The sequence below is a fragment of the Protopterus annectens genome, chromosome 2.part0 (assembly GCF_019279795.1).
Source record: "Protopterus annectens isolate FY-2018-M chromosome 2.part0, PAN1.0, whole genome shotgun sequence".
Classification (NCBI taxonomy): Eukaryota; Metazoa; Chordata; order Ceratodontiformes; family Protopteridae; genus Protopterus; species Protopterus annectens.
In genome coordinates, this window is record NC_056728.1 from 1,366,755,767 (window position 1) to 1,366,771,930 (window position 16,164).

At 41.6% G+C, this 16,164-nt stretch overlaps 1 protein-coding gene across 2 annotated transcripts in view; it reads right to left on the reverse strand.

The window, feature by feature from the left end:
• Positions 1-16,164, reverse strand: part of PDE5A (phosphodiesterase 5A) — a 2,047,822-nt gene that overhangs the window by 1,217,552 nt on the left and 814,106 nt on the right. The gene's annotated exons all lie outside the window — the stretch shown is intronic.

Below are 16,164 nucleotides of genomic sequence, written 5' to 3' on the forward strand. Positions count from 1 at the left end.
CAAACTGAAATAATACAGTTCAAGTATATTCAAGCCACAAAACCAGCAGGGAAAAAAAGGGCAGAAATAATAACAACTTAATGATAAAGCACTAAAAGTAAAACAAAATGAGAAATGATATGAAGCAGATGTTATAGAACTTTTTCAATGTGCTATTATACATTTCAAGACAGCAGCAAAAACATGTACTTAACTAAGAAATCACAAAAGGCTTATTAATACACATTAAAACGGTGGACTTTTCATTATATCAGCTTACCAAGGGAATTTGGCAGAAAACTGTAAAAAATGGCTACAAATCTTTTTTTTTTATGTTGCTACTGGCATATCAAAAAATGTATTTATTTTACATTTGGTTACTAGGAAAGGCCGAATGGACACAAGTCCTTTTTTAAGCGGCGGCCCGGGGAAAAAAGCTCCACATATAAGACGGATTAATAAAGTGTAATTACACAGGTACAAAGCATAACACTATACATTTTACATCAAGTAAAGCTAGGATAATAATACTTTAAATCGTACATCACTAAAAGTAGCATGATAAATAGTACACTATACCGGTACAAAGATGAGACATTAAACTGTACAATCAAAAACATTCAGCATGATATAGTATTATAATAATATAAAGTATACAATAAGTGTCTATACTTAGAAGAAGGAGTAACTGTTGAGAGGAAGAGAGAGGTAAGAGGAATGAGACTTGCAAGATAACAAGAAGTCTACAGCAAGAAAGAGATGGAGTTAGACTAGCCTGGGGAGTCTCAGTTACAAATCCATTTAGCTTGTAGATGTGTTTTTAGAGATTTCTTGAACTAAGCTAAGGATGTGGCTGATGTATTAGTGGCAGAGTGTTCCATTTTTTAGCTATAAAATTTGAATAGAGGAAGGCTCCTGCAGAGTTGTTGACTTTAGTGAACTTGAAGAACAGGTCTGTTGTTGAAGCGTAGGGCCCTAGTACTGGAGTAAGGATGTATTAGGTTTTGTAATGCATGGGTTTTCTCTGGGTAGTAAAGAATCTTATGGGTTAGTATAAGCTGGTCATAAAGGAGAAGAAGATGAAGTTCAAGCCAGCTGAGTTGTTTTAAGGGATGAACAGTGGAGTGTTTGATGTGGGGTATTGGTGGTGAACTTTGCAATTTTGTTATAGCAGGCAACAAGTTTAGCTATATCAGATTGTCTAAGATTGGTGAGGATAGGGGATGCATATAGAAGTGTAGAAATGAGATGCATTTGTGTTATTTTAGCCCAGGTTCTGTTTGTGAGGAATTGTTTATTTCTATATAGTCCCCCCAATTTTTTACATACTTTCTTTATGGTGAGTGAAATGTGAGTGTCAAATTTCATGTTGCAGTCTATCTCAACTCCTAAACGTTTGGTGTGAGTGACAGGAGAGATAGTTGTTTTATTGTTAGAAATTATAGTAAACGAGGGTATGGGAGTAGAGTGATTCGTGGGCTGGAATGTGAGAAGTTTGGTTTTATTGGGGTTTAATATTAGTTGAGAGTTGGTAAGTCATTCTTCTATAGAGGAGAGAGGTCTGTGTTTGTAATTGCAGTTCTCTGAGGGAAGGAGAGGAGCAGATTAATGTTGAGTCATCAGCATAATGGATGACTGAGGCATGTAGAGTAGAGGTATGGAGGTTGTTAGTAAAGACAGAGAAAAGTAAAGGACCAAGGATGGAGCTTTGGGGAGCACTCAGTGTGACTGGTAATACAGGAGAGAGTTCTTGCCTCCATTGTACTGCTTGCTGTCTACCTGTTAAACAGCTTTGAAACCAGGTAATGGCGGGTTCACTAAGATTCAGTTCAGAGAGGGATTTAATCAGTTTGTTGTGGCTGACCATATCAAATGCCTTAGAGAGGTCAAGAAAGATAGCAGAAACGTAGTTGCCATTATTTCTGTGGTTGTTTACTACGTGAGTGAATGCCATACAGGCTGTTCTGTGATAGGGCCTGAAGCCATGTTGAGTGTTTGTGAGAAGGTTGTGGGTGTTAAGGTAATCCATGATTTGTGTATGTATACACCTCTCCAGTATTTTGGACAGAGGTGAGAGGATTTCTATAGGCCGATAGTTGGTTAACTCTTTTCAGTTGCCCCCTTTGTGGAGTGGAATAATGTGAGAAATGTTAAAGATTTCAGGGACAAGATTTTTGAATATTGAATGGTTGATAAGAATGGATACAGGGTATGCAATGGCATCAGCAGCTATTTTCAAAAATTCAGCTGGGAGTTTATCAGCGGCTAAGGTGGAAGGTTTTAGTTTCTTAAGATGTTTCTTAATTATATCATTAAAGACAGGATAAATGGTTAAGCCATTGTATTTACTATGGTAATGGGTGGTTGGTTGGAGGATGGACAGCTCTGAGAGTTAGCTAGAGCAAGAATGGATTCAGTGAAGAATTTGTTGAAATTGATGGTAACACCGAGTGAGGTATTAGTTATAGTAGGAGGGGGAGTACCTGATTTTCCAGGAAGGAGAATGTTGTTAATGGCTCTCCAGTATTTTTGGGGGTTATTTTGATATTTAGTTTGTATATTGTGGTAGTAGCTAACTGAGTCTATTTTGACACATTTCTTTGACATGTTATGGAGTTCAAGATATGCCTACTTGTCTTTATGGGATCCAGTTTTGTACCAGTGGGCTCAGGCTTTATCTCTGGATTTCAGCAGATATCTAGTCTTTTTTCTCATCCAGAGAGTGTAGTTGGATTTGACTCTGATAGTTCTGGGAGGGGCCTAAGAGTTTAACATGTCTAAGAAGGTAGAGTTGAAGTACTGAACAGCTTCGCCAAGGTTGAGGTTCTTGAGAGGAGTCCAGTTACATCCTTTTAGTGCATTAATAAAGACAGATAGATTGAAGTTTTTCTTGTTTCTTATTGTCTGGTAATTAGTGAGCTTCTCCTGATATGAGCAATGTCTTATTACAAAGTTAGGTAAGTGGTCACTCAGACTGTCAGGGAGGTATCCTGACTGACTGATAAGAGTTGGTCTGTTTGTCAGAATCTAGTCAAGTACTGACAGTCTCTTGGTGGATTTGTCAGTTCTAGTGGGAGACTGGATGAGCTGAGAAAATACATGGAGGTTGGTGAAGTTGATGGGACAGCTGGAGTTACAAGTTAACCAGTCAATGTTGATGTCCCCCAAGATGATGGTTTCATGTTGGAGGAACTTAGAGGCCCAGTCAAGTAGGGTCCGCAGTTTGGGAATGTTGTTCCAGGTGGTATGTAGCAACTGATTATAATGACACTTTTCTAAAGTTAATTTTTAGTTTAGCAAGTATAATTTCTACATTGCCTAAGCTAGGTGTGTGTATATTTAAGTGTTCTACATTTAGTTGATTTTTAAATAGAAAAGCTACACCTCCTCCTTTTTTAGATGTACGATCATTTTGTGGAATATTTTAGCCTGGTGCTAGAATTTCATTATTGGAAATGTCAGGTTTAAGCCAGGTTTCGGTTAATAATACTATGTCAGGAGAATATAGGGAAATATTAGGGATAGTGCTTCAAATGTAATGTCCAAATGCTATGTAATGTTTTTCTATATTTTATTATGCTGTATAACGGGAGCTTTTCTCCCCGGGCCTCCACTGAAAATGGATATGTATCCAGTTAGACTAACCCGGTAAACAAAAGTAAATAAATAAATATTAGCGTGAAGGTCATGGTCTTTTGTGCTAATGCTTCTGACATTCATATTTAGTATGAGCAGGTTGTTGGCTTTTCTAGGAAGTTGGAATGTGTTATGAAATGGATTGTGGTTTGTTAAGTGGCTATCATTATCAGATGGGTTGGGATTAGGATGTATGTCATCACTCAGAGAAAGTTTGGCAGCAATGTGTACTTTGGGTCTTATGAGGTTAATGTATTTGTCATATTTTAAGAATATTTTATTAGTATTGCGGGAGGCTAAAATAAGTTTAAGGAAATGAGGATACATGTTTATGTGTGGCATAGATGGGGAGAAGGAGGGGTGAGAGGTGTTGATATTGTGGTGTGAGTGGTGGAGGTGGCATGGTGCATCTGGTAGATTATGATTTGCAGTAATGTGTGTGAGTAATATGAGGATTGATAGTAGTGTTGATGCTGTAGAAATATTTAGGTAGAGCATGTTAAGTAATGAAGTAGACATAGATGTTGTTAGAGCCATATGTAACCTTATTTAGACCTTGATATTTATATATTGTTACCTGGTATTGGATGTAATGGCAGAAGCTGATAGTATAGCTACTGGATTTGTAAGTATTATTTTACTCTTCAAGGAGGGAGGGATGGAGTGTTTGCAAAAAGGGGTAGTGTGGGAGTAGTGTAGTAATGTAGTGACTCTGGTTTAATGTGGTTGGTTGAAGTTGAGATAGGGGAGTGGCCTATAATGTATAAACCTGAGGAAAGATGGGGTGGGTGGGAATGGGGGTAGGGTAGGGGAGCAGAGTGAGCCCAAGTGTAGCGAGGGCGAATGGAGCAGGTAGGCCCGGTATGGAGTGAAGCTGGGATCAGAAAAACAATCAGGCAGATTGGATGGCTTAATGCTATGTTATATTTCTCTGCCTAGCACCAGAATAATTAAAGTGTGCTACAAAGAGTTAGGTTAAGAGCTGAGTAGCATACTCCTACAGGTTTAAGTCAGGTTTGGGGTCAAGGCTTTAGTATGATAAAAGCTGTGGACTTGTACCAGAGGGTGTGAATCCTGTTTTCAAAATAGACTGGTAAACTGAAATTGGTAAAAGTAAGGAGAGGGGTATGGGTGAGGAAACTCTTGAAAAGACTTATATGGGCTGTTTTTAGCAAGGAAGGGGAATTAGGCAGCTATGTCCCAGGCTGAGTGCTCTCCAATCACAAATGAACATAGTTGGACTACAGCTGAATGAGGGCTAAGCATGAATCTAGCAACAATATAAACATAGTGTGTAACAGTGTGTAAAACACCTACACAGCTCAAACACTATGGTCACAGCCTCATTTTCCATTCTGCGGTAGTTCACAGTGGTCAGGCAGTTACAGTTAATCAAGCTGTGATCACAGTTGGGGGGGTGCAGTGGCACTGCAGACTATGATAGTTATAGGTGAAATGCTATGGTTGCGGCTTCATTTTCTGTTCTGTGGTAGTTCAGAGTGGTCAGGCAGTTACAGTTAAGCTGCGATCACCGTGTGTGTGTGTGTGTGGGGGGGGTGCAATGGCACCGGGGACTATGACGGTTATACCTCAAATGCTATGGTTGCAGCTTTGTTTTCCATTCTGTGGTAGTTCAGAGTGGTCAGGCAGTTACAGTTACTCAAGCTGCAATCACAGGGGGGGAGGTGCAGTGGCACCCTGGACTATGACAGTTATAGCTCAAACCCCTATAGTTCAAAAAATCAAATAAATATCCATATTTGTTCAGATAGCCGGAAATGATGCAGTACAAAAAAGTTAACATATTTGATACTACTAACAGAATCACAGAATCATAAAATGTACAAGGCAACTGGGTCATGAGGACATTTATGCCTTGCTGGTATCAGCCCTTAGATCTTAACTCATTTTTAATATGCTTTAAGCCAATCATACACAGGGTGAATTTATGAATACCGATCCAATTGTCTAATTCTTTCTTAATGGAAAGACAATGTGTCACATTGTATAATCTGGAGAGGAAGTTTGCTCAAAAGAAAGGATAATAAGGTTTCAAATCTGTCTCTCCACTGTGATTTGTTTATCTGCTGAAGCAGGTTCAGATCTCTGGCTCTAGTGTTTACCTGACTGTTTGACTTGTAGAGAAGTAAGAGATCTTGGATCAAGATGGGATTTGAGTATAACACCCAGTTTACAATCATCTGCAAACTTGGTTAAGCAAAGTTCCTGTTTTTTTATTTGAAGATCAGAGAAGTATACGCTGAATAGCAGAGGCCCTAGCATGGATCCCTGTGGTACCCCTCTGGTTGCCTTCATGCTCTCTGAGAATGCAACAGACACCATCACAAATTGGGTTCTGTCACTCAGCCAATTAGCTATCCAGCTAATTACATAGGGATCAATTTGGAATACACCTTACATTGTTGATAATGTTGGCATGTAAAAAGGTATCAAATGCTTTGATGAGGTCAAGATATGCTGTGTGGACAGCATGACCACTGGCTTGTGTTACCCTCTCAAAAAAATCACCAGATTCATTAGATGAGATCTACCCTTAACACAGCTAAACTGGTGGGGGGGTCAAGTCTTACAAGATTTTTTACATTACAGTTTATGAGATCTGTTATGACCTGTTCCATGGTCATGCTGATGACAGTTATTAGGTTTATCAGTCTGTAATTCCCAGGGTCCATGTTGGGGATGCCCTTGTGAAATGGCATTATTACTGCTGTGTGCCAAACTTCAAGGACAAAGTCAGTGGACAAGCTCAGGCTGAATAGCTGTAAGAGTGGGGCCACCAGTACATGTTTAGTGATGTGCAGTGGGCAGCCTTGCATGTTATCAGGTCCCAGAGTGGATGGAGAGGATGTATTTTTTGTTTAGGAGAATATTTTTAAAAGGTGATGATGTGTGTGTGAGGGGATGAGATCCTTAGGTATATGTGGATTTTGTGTACCTGTCTCTGGGGTGAATTTTGTAGTGAATTTGTTAGCTAATATATTTGGAATATCCAATGGAATGGTGTAGGAAGTGCCATTACGAATAAATTCAGAGCAAAGTTATTTCAAAATTTCCTAATGTAAATAAAAAATATAATTGTCCTTAGCTTGCTGTGTCATGGGAAACCTTTGGTTTCTTGATGGCATTTTTCAGTACCTCGGATAACCTTTTGATGTTGACCTTGATTTGTAGGGCACTAGTTTTGCTATATATATATATATATATATATATATATATATATATATATATATATATATATATATATATATATATATATATATATATATATATATATATGTATATATATATATATATAGAGAGAGAGAGAGAGAGATTGTAATAAGATTTTTCCTTTTATTGTAATGTTTGCTTATGCATGTAGGCCACCAGGCTGATTTGCTCATAACCTTTCCATTTTATTTAGTTTTGGCATGGATTGACAGATTTATATAGTTCTCTAGGTAAGCATAGAATGTATTTGCATAACTGCTAGCCATATCAATATTCTGGGGGTTACAGTTATACTTGACCTCTGTGACTCCATCATAGAATTGCAGGAAGATTGTATGTTCAAAGTCTTTGAATACTGTGCTATTTGTATATGTCAGTTTAGGGATTTTGAAAGAGAAAGTTGCCAAATTGTGGTTTGACATGACAGGTGATGGGTACACCAGTGGGATAGTCCATATAGATGCCATATTTGTAAGGACCAGGTCAAGAACAGTTTGTTCTGTAATGAGCAAAAACTGACTTAGCAGTTATAAAAGACGGATTCAAGCAGCACTGTATCGCAACAAAAAATAAACCTTATACTCATTATTTTTACAAGAAGCCAAGAGTCACTGGAAGCAACTGATGTGAATTTAATTAAGTTGCGACATGGGGCGAAAGACTGTGGATCAGGAGTGTTGTATGATTTGTTTCTCAAAGACAGAAAAGTATGTGGCATAAGCAATAGCTCGAGAAGAAAAAACTGACAAAAATAGCTGTAACACTTCATAAAACTGTAAATGCGTGCAATACAAATGAAATAAGCACACAAATGAGAAATTGCAGACAAAACAGAGGTGTGCAAGCTTACAACTTGAACAGAAGTTAAAGTTAGAAGAGGATAATGGTACTTATAATAATGTGAAGCAGTGCAGAAATTGCATAACAATGAGTAGGCGTATCAGGAAACCAGGAAATTATTACATATTTGAACATAAGACAGAAATAGCTGGACAGATGCTACGTGGATCAAAGTGTAGTTTCAGGTATCAGGACAAAACTTGCCATCATCACCATCATCATCTATGTCATTACCCCCTTTTTCCATTTCTGCATGCTGTTGGGGGAGTAGTGTCAACTGTCACCATATCTCTCAAGTCAGTATCACTTATCTGCCTTTTTCAACAATTATACCTGACTGTCACAGGTCTTCTCTCATGCAATCCATCCATCTCCTGGTGAGATATCCTTTTTTTCCACTTGTCCTCTTCCTGTTTCTCCCAGATATTTACCAAATCATTTTCTGCTTTCCTGCACATGATCAGACTACAGTAGTCTGTTCTTCATGACCTTCTCTGCAATTGGAGCTACTTTGGCTCCTGCTCTAATGTCCTCATTTCTATGTCTGTCTCACAATAGGCATCCTACTACCCATCTCAGGCACTTCTCCATCACTTCACACTATCTCAGCTCCTATGCCTTCAGTTCACTGACCAGGTTTCACTGCCATACATCATCACTGGGCATACCACAGTTTTGTACATCTTACTTTTTAGCTTCTTTGGCATTCTTTTGGCACTCACTACCCTGATACTCTGTGTCACTTGGCTGCACCGCCTCTGATTTTAGCTTCGACTTCCTCATTCTGACATCCTTACTCCTCAACAATACTTCACACTACCTTCCTTTCTATTTCAGTTTTCAGCTTCTTCTGGTTTCCTGTTTTCCTGGCATGACAACTGTCATGTTTATACTCTGATTCACCATGTGTACTTCAAATGTGCACAGTGAAACAGGTCTGAATTTACTCAGTTGGGATAGTGACTCAATGCCAGTCAAACTCAGTTAAAGGTAAGCTTTTAATATTAAATTTTCTTAAGTGTCTGAAGAATTACCTTAATATAATTATTTAACGATGCAAGTGAATAGTTTACACTTCCCTTATGAGTGAACAAAACTGAATGCTCTAAGGATAGGAATCCCCAAACTGCATTTGCCAAAACAACCTGCAGAAAAACAAGCAAGTCCCCCCTGCACCCTCATGTGTGGAGGGCATGCCCCTGATACCCTCCAAACTTACATGTACCAACTCCACATTTGCACTATCTTGAAAAAGGGGAAAATTCCCCCTAAAATGTAATCACTTCTGGCACAACTCTCTGACAGTTATTTTCTATGGAGAAACTCAAATCATTGGCGGGTTACATCTCGAGCAGTTGAAGCTCGAGTGTTCAATCTTCATCCATCAGTAGGTTAACTGCAGACTACTGACACAAGAGGTAAATATTTTGTCATTTACAAAAACAACAAAGTGTGTTTCAGCACTTTTTATTGTTAGTTTACTATTGAATCTACAACAATAAGCCTTAGAAGAAGACTAGAATAAATGCATGCAATATTTATGTCTATCTCAGTTTCTGATAATATTTTTGGTACTGTCCAGTAGGACTAGGGATATAAACACTGCCAACAGAATTTGGCATTATATTTCAACCTACTGTCATAGCAACTAGGATATGAGGAACTGGTGATGGGACATGAACACACTCGGATATAAGGGCAGTAGTTAGTAAAACAGATGAAAGCTAACATGCCTACATCTCTGCAAGTGAAGCAGAAACCAGTGCAGGGGTGGCCTGCATTACTCTTTTTCTAGCTATGTGCTGCAGTACACTATCTTACACATGCACTGCAATCTAACACAAGAAAAGTATGTTCCCACAGTCTAGCATTGGTTGGATTCAGTAGTAATGCCTTTCACATAGAGGAAACCTTCAGTCCAGGTCACTAAACATATCGGCAATGTTACATGTAAACAGTATTGAAATTAACTACTCCTAGAGATGATGTAGAAGCCTGTCACAGACCAAATAAAGCTTTTGTAAGGAGACAGTAGGGAGGGGTCTGCCAAAGGGTTGACAGGCTTCAAGAAAATGTTAGGTCTTAGGGTCACACCATACTCCTGATCTCTTATATAGCCTTTTTTGATTTACACTTTGTGTCCTTTATTTGTTGTCCATTCAGTTTCCTTTTAGGAATTTTTCTTCTGATGTTCCTCTCTCAGTACCTTTACTAGTGGTACTGAGTGGTGAGCAGTGATCATAAAGTACAGCTGTGTACACTTACCATAAATGTAGATGTTCGAGTGTAGCCACTGTTGCAGTCATCACACTTGGATTATCTGCCTGCAGGTAGCCCTCAGTTGGCCCGAATACCAGAGACTTAGCATTTCTGTGTCGGTTGCTGTCGCTCCAAGTCTGATGTCAGGTTGTCAGGGGTATAAAAACAGGCAGCCAAAGCCATTACATCAGTTTTTCTTGCCCCAAATGTCAGGAGACCCCCAATAGGAAGCCAAGCTATGGTGGAAAAAAAAACACCAGTAAAAAGTAAATACCAATACCAATACCCCTGCAAGGGGTGAGTAATATACACAGAGAGGAAAGAGAGAGAGAGAGGGAGAGACAGAGAGAGTAAGGGGCTGGAGGGAGGGAAACCAGGACTGCAACAGTGAATACACACAAACATCTACATTTATGGTAAGTGTACACAACGGTAGTATGTTCTTTATGTTTCACTGTTGCAGTCATCACACTTGGGATGATTCCCAAACCTGTAGAAAGGGTGGAGGCAGTCAAGAAGTGTTTGGGCTGGCTAGTATGCCCTGCAAGACTGCAGCTGCAAAACCCGCCCTGGATTTGGAAAATATAGGCAGGTGATAATGCTTGGTGAATGTGTGTACAGAACTCCAGGTAGCAGCCTGCAGACTGTCCCTGGTAAGGACTCCCCTGAGGAATGCTGTAGAGGTAGAAGTTGCCCTAGTGGAATGTGTTCTGACCCCCTGAGGGGTTGGTTTCCTATGGTGTTTGTAGCAGAAATGCATACAGTGTGCTATCCATTTGGAAATTGTCTGTTTGGAAATGGCCTTGCCCTCTGCCCCTGGTGCAAAACTGAGTAATAACTGGTCAGATTTTAATAACTGGTCAGATTTCCTGAAGGGCTTAGTCCTATCCAGGTAGAATCTGAGCTGTCTGTGCACGTCCAAGAAGTGCAGGATATTTCCCCTTTATTTTGAGGATTAGGAAAGAAGGTTGGCAAATGGATAGATTGGTTGAGGGCCACGCTGGATACCACTTTGGGCATAAAGGAAGGATTAGCTCTGAGGGAGACCCTGTCAGCATGAAAAATAATGAAGGGTTCCACTGCCATAAGTGCTTGTACCACAGACACTCTTCTCGCTGAAGTGATGGCCAGGAGCAATGCTGTTTTCCAAGAGAGGAATTTTAAGTCTGCTGACGCTGCAGGCTCAAAAGGGGATAGTGTGAGCTTTTCCAGTACAAAGTTAAGGTCCCAAGCAGGGGTGGGTGCTTTCCTTGGTGTCCTTAAGTTGTTTGCCCCTCTCAGAAGCTGTTTGATGAGAGAGTGAGAGAATAGGAGTGGCTCAGAGTTGTAATGAGCCAGGATGGCAGAGGCATGAATTTTAATGGAGGAGAAGGAAAGGCCTCTGTGGAGTAGCTCCACTAAGTAATCCAGGATTAGAGGTAGGGAGGGCAGTGTTGTGTCCTCTCCTTTAGATTGAATCCAGGAGCAATACCTTTTCCACTTATCAGCATAGGATTTCCTTGTACTGGGTCTTCTGGCTTCAAGAATGATGTCCAGCACCTGCTTGCTTAGGCTGGTCACTGGGGGAGAATTCAAGGAATAAGCCAGGTTGCAAGATTTAGGGTCTGCAGTTGCAGATGCAAGATCTGTCCCCCCTGCTGAGTGAGCAGGGTCAGGCTCTGGGTTAGGTGCCAGGGTGGTACCAGTAACAGGCTGCACAGGAGTAGGTACCATTGCTGGCATGGCCAGTCCGGGGTAATCAGAATTGTCCTTGGTCTGTCCTGTCTTATCTTGAGCAATATTCTTGAAAGAAGGAGCAGAGGGGAAAATGCATAGATTGAGAGGTTTGCCCACTGGAAGGATAGGGCATCCACTTTCCAGGCCCTGCTGTGAGGTGTCCTGGTGCAGAATTTGCTGAGCTGGTGATTGCAGGGGGAGGCAAAGCGATCCACTTCTGCGGTCCCCCATTTCTGAATCAGAAGGCTGCAGGTACTGGGCTCTAATTGCCACTCGTGCGGGTCTAGGAGATTTCTGCTTGTCATCTGCCAGTGAGTTTTGTTTGCCTGGCAGGAATTGAGCTTGCAGATGGACCTGCATGTCCAAGGCCGTGTTCCACAGGGCCATGGCTAGTCTGCAGAGTGGGTAAGAGTGGGCCCCCCCCCGCTTGTTGATGTACCACATAACTGTGGTGTTGTCTGTTTTTATTAGCAGGGGTCCTGGTGAGAGCAGGAATCTGAAAGCTATTAGGACATGCTGAACAGCTAGCATCTCTTTTTGGTTGATGTGCAGATGAATTTGACTTGGACTCCAGTGTCCCTGAATGCATTTGTCATCCAGGTGTGCCCCCCAGGCATAGTCTGATGCATCTGTGGTTAGGGTCTGGGTGGCATGGGGTTGAGTAAAGGGCATTCCCTTGTTGTGGTTGCATGCTGCTGCCCACCAAAGAAACTCTGTCCTTAGACAAGGTATGATAGGAATGACAGTTTCCAGGTCCTGAGAACGTTGGCACCAAATACTTTTTAAGTACCATTGAAGTTTCCTCATATGCAATCTGGCATATGGAATTAGTAGAATACATGAGGCCATGAACCCTAAGACCTGCAGGATTTCCCTTGTGGATAGCTGGGTTCTGGTGGCCATTTGAGTGAAGTAGTCTGTTAGATAGGCTTGTTTTTCTGGAGTAAGGAATGCCATCTGGGATGCTGTGTCCAAGCTTGCTCCCAAGAATACAATCTTTTGACTGGGGATTAGTTTTGATTTCTTTTCATTGATGGTGTACCCCAGGGAGGTTAGAACGTTCTTTACAAATGTTAGGTGCTGCAATAGCCTTTCCTGACTGTCTGCCTGAATCAGGCAGTTGTCCAAGTATGGGTAAATTTTAATTTTTCTCTGTCTGCAGTAGGCGATAGCTGGAGCCAGACATTTTGTGAAGACTCTGGGAGCAGTGGATAAGCCAGCATAGATCCTGCACTGAAGCGTAGATATTTCCTGCAAGAGTCCCTGATAGGGATGTGCAGATAGGCTTCTTTGAAGTCTAGGGTGGCTAATCAGGCATCTTTGGCCAGCATAGGAAGAAGCTGCTGCAGGGTGAGCATTTTGAATTTTGGTACCACCAGGAAGGTGTTTAGAATGGAAAGATCTAGAATTGGGTGCCAAGTGCCCTCTTTTCTGAGTACCAGGAAAAGTCTGGAATAGAACCCTTGACCTATCTGTTCTGCAGGAACAGGTTGAATTGCCCTTATAGAGAACAGGGATTGAACTTGGTTTTGTGTCTCTGCCCACTGGTTTGGAGGAAGGTCTGGGAAGCCTTTTGGGGTTGGCAGTGAGTGGAAGTAAAATTTGTACCCCTGGGATACAATGTTGAGGACCCATTGGTTTTTGGTGATGGAAGTCCAGTTTTTTGCATGATGGGCAAGTTTTCCTCCTAGGGGCACAAGCAGTTGGACAGAGGTGGGGAGTGGAGTTGAGAAGTCATTGTGAATTCTTTCTGTAGGGGGGGTGGCTTGGCACTCCCTGTTTTTGAAGTGGAGGCTCTCCATTCCTTAGATCTCTGCATACCCTGAGACTGTAGTCTGGGGGGGGGGTCTGTTTCCCCTGGGTCTAGTTTGAGATGGCCTTGAGGGGGCTGGAAAGGACCAATGTTTCGAGGGACAATGCCTACTGAATCTAGGAGGTGGTACTTGCAAGAAGTCTTTGACTGTCTACACAGATTTAGCTTTTTCTTCCATCTTTTTAAGAACCTCTTCTGCTTTGGTGTCAAACAGACTGTCCTTGTTCAAAGAAGCGTCTAGTAATTTTGATTTGACATGGTCTGGCAAAGTCTGCTCCTTAAGCCAAGCATGCCTTCCTAGTACAGAACCAGTTACTGCTGCCCTGCAAGATGCTTCCAGGGCATCAAAGCCACATGGCAAAGTATGCTTACTGACTTGGCTTGCAGAATGCATAAGCTCTTGTAATTCTTTGTTTTCTGCACAGTCTGCAAAGGTAGCTATTTTCTTGCTTAATAAGTTCCATAATATGTTGTTGGTACTTCAGCATGTGAAACTGGCAATTCAAAGCCCTAATGGCGAGGGTTGCAGAGTTGTATACCTTCTTACCCCATCTGTCTAAAGCTCTGGAGTCCCTGTCCGAAGGGGTGGGATTCTTAGCTGTAGTTGCTTTAATCCTTTAGGCCCCTGGGAGATGACCTCTAGGTCAGCAGTAGGAATTTTGAAAAGGAATTTGTGAGAGTCAGGAACTCTGTAGTACCTGTCTGGTTTCCTAGGAGCAGGGGGTAAGGTATCAGAAGTTAAATTGGATTCAATAAAGACATCATCCACAACATCCACTACTGGGGGTTTTGCTAAAGGCCTATGTTGTGGCAAATCTAGAAATTCTCTAAGTCTCTTTTTGGACTGAGGATAGTCTTGGCATTCCCAGTGGAAATGCTCTCTTAAAGTATGCAAGGTTTCACCAAAAGAAAAATCCTCTGGAGGAGAAGCAGAGGGAATGGATTCCTCTGCATCTGAAACCTCATAAGCAGATAAAGGCATGTCTTCATAATCATATACCTCAAAGTTGTCGGACTCTTGGTCTGTTAAAGCTGCTGGGGACAGGTCTCTTTTTATCTTAGCAGGGGAAGGCTGACTTCCCCTAATCAGCATAATAAGGTCTTCTGCCATTTTAAGCATTTGATGTTGTGGCAAGGAAGCAGCTGCCTGAGTCTGGGTCGTCGGTTTTTAAGGCGTAGTGCATATTCTAGGCCTTAGAAACTCGATAGTTTTAGACAGAACTGAAGATGCAAAAGAAGTCGTCAATTTGTGTCGAATATCAGTAGTGCAAAGAATTTCCTCAGAAGCCGGTGCCTGCTCAGCGGCTCCGGACCCATCCATGGTAGAGACATCCGAGGTTCTGTAGTCGAAGAAGAGTCTCACGGCATACCGGACTCCAAACGGGTCTCGGTAGAGGCCTGCGTAGCCAGTGAAGTGGGCATCAAGGGCTGCGAAAGTGCCTCACTGAGTACCGGTGAACTGGCGACTAGCTTAACGGAATCGTCGTTGGCAGTTTTGGACCGGTGCGGTCTGTCTCTGTTTTTTCCTTATGTTTTTTCAGAAAAGTAGTAGTCAGATGGCTTACCGAAGCCATTCAGAAATACGGAGATCAAGAACGAAAGTATTTAGTGACAATAAGGGCCCAACGACGAATAGTTCGGGCGTTGAAGAAGGCACAAAACCGACAGCGAGGTACGCCATGTTCTGGGCCTAAACAGGTGACACAGTAAGAATGGAAATCTCGGTGTGGTATTTGCTTTCCACAGGCAAGACAATTGTTAACTTTTTCTGACATCAGTTAGAGCAAGAAAAAAGGATCCCCAACGGGGTACTTAGCTTTAGAAGACTTCAGGAAAATTCAATACGGAAAAGAAAATTCAGGTAGTGGCCGACTAGCACTTGTGCGAACTGCTTCTGCTTCGGGCTCCTCGGGAAGAAAGACTGACGTAATGGCATCGGCTGCCTGTTTTTATACCCCTGACGACCTCACGTCAGACCTGGAGCAACAACAACCGACGCAGAAATACTAACTCTCTGATATTCGGGCCGACTGAGGGCTACCTGCAGGCAGATAACCCAAGTGTGATGACTGCAACAGTGAAACGTGTAGAACATGTGGTACTGTTAAAGCATCCCACATATTGCAGTTAAGAGTGCTGCACAACTGTCACATACCAAAGATGCAAAGCAAATGATAGTCCTGTTTTCATCTCTTCTGATCACACAGAGACTACACAAGTATAGAGGCCTGTACAGTTTCCATTGTTTGGGTACTGAATGGAGACACTTTCCTGTGATGATTACCAGGAGGAGACTGAGTGTAAATGAAAAGGAGCACTGAGGATAGTGGCACTTATACTGTTCAACCCAGGTCAAAAGGCACTGGCTTCCATCAAGGCTGGTTGACTCACAAGGATGCATGGACAGATGACTCATGAGAATATAAATGAGCTCACATCCATCAAGAACCTCTTTATGAGCATTCTCAAAGTAATTTTTATAGTTAACTTTTCCCATGAGGTAAAGCGGAAAACTTGCATATTAATTACAAACATATCTACACTGTTGGAATAATTCAGTATGTTTTCATCGGGGAGGATATTGTTCTCCTGCACAACTGCAAGCTTCTGAACAAAGGTTAGTTCTTCTTTCTTAGAGAAGAATATGCTGATTTTCTTTTTAATCAAATGCTTTTATTGAACATTCTAAC